Source organism: Oratosquilla oratoria, chromosome 33 (assembly GCF_046742065.1).
Source record: "Oratosquilla oratoria isolate Oo_2021 chromosome 33, ASM4674206v1, whole genome shotgun sequence".
NCBI lineage: Eukaryota > Metazoa > Arthropoda > Malacostraca > Stomatopoda > Squillidae > Oratosquilla > Oratosquilla oratoria.
Window position 1 is genome coordinate 5,034,041 of NC_134809.1, and position 4,178 is coordinate 5,038,218.

Here is a 4,178-nt window from a genome sequence, read left to right on the forward strand (position 1 = left end):
TGGTAACCAACATCAACATCAACGAGGGCAAATGCATTCGCCAGCGTTACGAAATATTTCAAAGAGGGAATATATTTTCGGGACAATGTGCACACACACACACACACAGAGACACACAGACGTCACTGTTAGTAATCGGGAACGTTGGACTCGAAACCGCGTTTAGATAATGGCAAGCCAGCATGCTATCAATTAACCACTAGGACACTTCATAAATTTGTACCCCTGGTGGGACTCGAACCCACAATCCCTGGCTTAGGAGGCCAATGCCTTATCCATTAGGCCACAGGGGCTTGTATCTATTACTCTACGTCAACATAGTATCATTGTCCCTGGGTACCATAAGAAATATGATTAAGTTCAAAATATTATGAGCATATTTAAATACGGTATATAAACACAACACTGACATGATCATTTATGGAACACAATTAAGGTTTCGAGAAAAGTGAAAATACGAGTTTAAAAAAATTGCGTTTAAGATTACAAGGCTAATTCTCCCCTCCTCTCTCTCTCTCTCTCTATCTCCCTCCCTCTCTCCTCATTCAGCTGAGGAAAAATACCCTCGCCCACCAAACATATACACACATGATCATTTTTCTCCCCAAGAATAAACAAAACCATGAACACTGACTGCGATCATGTGCATGACGGCAAAACGTTCAAGAGTTCATGTAAATCTCGCCATGCACACAGCATCGCATAAGCCCCCTCCCCTCCCCTCCCACTCCCTCCCCATAACTCCTTTAGAAAATCAATATTTTCCAAGCCGCCAGACGATTTCATTCAGCTTCAGGATGTCCTTCTAAGGACCCTGAAGGTCTGAAAAAATCACCTATGAAGTCCTTTATGCAGTGAGCACTGAAACTATCAGTTGTTTTATGAAACGGTTAGACAACTTTATGGATGGGGATGACAGGTGGTGATGGATATGGAGCTGCCTAGTGTAGGCTTCTCTTATAGTCTCCTTCATTCTTATGTTCTTATGTTATATGTGACCTTTATATATTTAGTTTTGGCTGACGAGTTTATTCAGCTTGTGGGAGACCCTGGGTGAGGCTCCCGGCAAAGGCCGTTTGTGTGTCCTGACATCAGCTGGCAAGATCTAAACACCTTCACGCGTTGTTAGCGCCAGGAGTCTGTCAGGACATGTCATCTTTTCGAAAGAATCGACACATCCTCTAGCGGACCATTTTTCACTTATATATTTGTAATTCAATATATATATATATATATATTTTTTTTTCCGTCATCGTCATATATATATATATATTTTTTTTTTTCTGGCTGATGCCAAACTATTCTATTCACACCCGGGGTACTCAATCCCCTCTCCCTAGGTTCGGGCAGGTTCGAGTCCTGAAGAGGAGGAGCAGGAGGAGGTGGAAGAGGAGGAGGAGAAGGAATAAAAAAATTATGTTGATGATGAAGAGGAGGAGGAAGAAGAGGAGGAAGAGGAGGAAGAGGAGAAAGAGGATGAAGAGAAGGAAAATAAGAATATGTTCATGATGAGGAGCAGGAAGAAGAAGAGGAGGAGGAAGAGGAGGAGGAAGAAGAGGAGGAGGAGGAGGAGGAAGAAGAAGAAGAGGAGGAGGAGGGGAGAAAAAAAAGAAAATGGAGGAGGAGGAAGAAGAGGAGGAGACAAAATGAAGGAAAAAGAAAAAAATAGAAAAAGAAAAAAGAACTATAACAAAAACAAAAACAACAACAACAACAACAACTAAGCAGAATGGCACAAACAGACAACTGCGGACGTGACCGTGGGGCTAGCCAGGCGTATCACGGGGACCTGAAATACCCCCGGGATGCCACAGGTGCGGCGGGACCACGAGACACTTGGCTTACGTAATCTGGTCGGAGCAGACCCGCGACGCAAGAGACAATATTACAACAAACCGTACGCTCTCTCTCTCTCTCTCTCTCTCTCACTGTGATAGATTTCAACCGACGCAATTAGGTCTGTATGTTGATAAGATAGAGATATGTAGTGTGTGTGTGTGTGTGTGTGTGTGTGTGTGTGTGTGTGTGTGTGTGTGTGTGTGTGTGTGTGTGTGTGTATGTGTGTGTGTGATTGTGTATGTTTGTGTGAGTGCGTGTGTATATATGTGTAAGAGTGCGTGTATCTGTCTATCTATATATATATATATATATATATATATGTGTGTGTGTGTGTGTGTGTGTGTGTGTGTGTGTGTGTGTGTGTGTGTGTGTGTGTGTGTGTGTGTGTGTGTGTGTGTGTGTGAAATAGACCATGGTCTTAGATCACGTGCCGGACTCATGATCGACAGCTATTACCCTACCGGACGATAGCTCGAGAGGTCACATATTGCCGATCTAAGGGTAATGTTGTGACCTTACACGCACGCACCACATACACATTATATTTTGCCAAGGGGTAAGTAACGACTTCCGCTTACGTCATTTATGCTTTCATGCCCTGATCGGGCCTCGAACCCGATCTGCAATGCTGGCGGGTAGTGACGCTGTCCAATACACGAGAAAAGTGTGTGTGTGTGTGTGTGTGTGTGTGTGTGTGTGTGTGTGTGTGTGTGTGTGTGTGTGTGTGTGTGTGTGTGATTCACCATGGTCTTGGATCACGTGTTGGAATCGTGATCGGCAGCTATTTCCCTCCCGGACGAGAGTTCAGAGCTCATGTATGACCGACCTATGGGTAATGGTGTGACCTTACACGCACACACACACCCAACTCCCTGCCCACGAGAGCTGGACTAACGACTCGCAGCAATGCAATACTGATTTTTTTTCAGCCCTGGGCGGGATTCGAACCCGGACCGCCGGAGTGTGCAGCCGGGAACTCTACCAACTGTGTGTATTCACTTGGTCTTTGGATCACGTGTTGGACTCGTGATTGACAGCTATTTCCCTCCTGGAAAAGAGCTCAGAGCTCGTAGATCCGATCTATGGGTAATGCTATGACCTTGCACACACACACACCCCCAACTCCCCGCCCACGAGAGTCAGAGTAACGACCCGAAGCGCAGCGGTACCGAAATAATTTCGGCCCTGGGCAGGATTCGAACCAAGAACTGCGGGCCACTATGGTGGCAGTTCAGCGCTATACCAACTACGCCACCGAGTCGTGTGTGTGTGTGTGTGTGTGTACACAATCAATGTTGACCTCGTTTCTCTCCTTGCATGCCACTCACATGGCGCGAGCTAACGAGTGCACTATGACACAACGAAAAAAAATAAAAAATAAGAAAAAATAAAACAAATACACAAAAATAATAAAACCACGAAATACATAAAAGCAAAAATACAAACGAATAAACAAACTAAATAAACAAATATATAAAAATAAAACAAAATCTTCTCTCATTCTCCCCGTTCGTATTATTCTCCATTTCGCATTTATGTTAACGCATATTTCCACTTCGTCTGCAATTAACACCAATCTCTCTCCCCCGTCCCCGCCACCCTGGGCGAGCAATTGGGCCCAAATGGCCCTCGATGTCCTAACTAAAACTAACTGCCAAAGAGTTGGACCCGGAGAGATATTTAAAAAGCGCTCGTCTATCTAATCAAACTATTTAGTATTACGTAACAGGGATGGACGTTTACACCCTTTATTAACTACGCTCGCGCGCGCGCGCACACACACACACACACACACACACACACACACACACACACACACACACACACACACACACACACACACACACACGGTGGTAGAATTCCTGGCCGCCACTACGGCAGTCCGGGTTCGAATTCCGCCCAGGGCTGAAATAATTTCAGTATCGCTGCGCTGTAGGGTGTTACTCCAACTCTCGTGGGTGGGGAGTTGGGTGTGCATGTGTGCGTGTAGGGTCACAGTATTACACATAGATCGGTCATATATGAGCTCTGAGCTCTCTTACGGGAGAGAAATAGCTTTCGATCACGAGTCCAACAAGTGATCCAAGACCATGGTGAATCACACACTAAACGGCTCGACGGTGCAGTGGTTGCGTTCTCGACCGCTAATTATGTGATTCGAGTTCAAGTCCCACACAGGGCTGAAAATATTTCAACATCGTTGCACTGCGAGCCGGTACTCCAACTCTGGAGGGCAAGGATTTATTATGGTTTACGATCACATGATGGACTCGTGATCGACAGCTACTACCCTACCGATAGAGAGCCCAGAGCTCATTTATGCCTGATCTATGGATAAT

At 45.4% G+C, this 4,178-nt stretch overlaps 1 non-coding gene across 1 annotated transcript; it reads right to left on the bottom strand.

The window, feature by feature from the left end:
- Window positions 1-220: 220 nt before the first annotated feature.
- TRNAR-CCU (transfer RNA arginine (anticodon CCU)) lies at window positions 221-293 on the bottom strand. The gene has a single exon. It is a non-coding gene; the product is annotated as a tRNA-Arg (tRNA).
- Window positions 294-4,178: the final 3,885 nt, after the last annotated feature.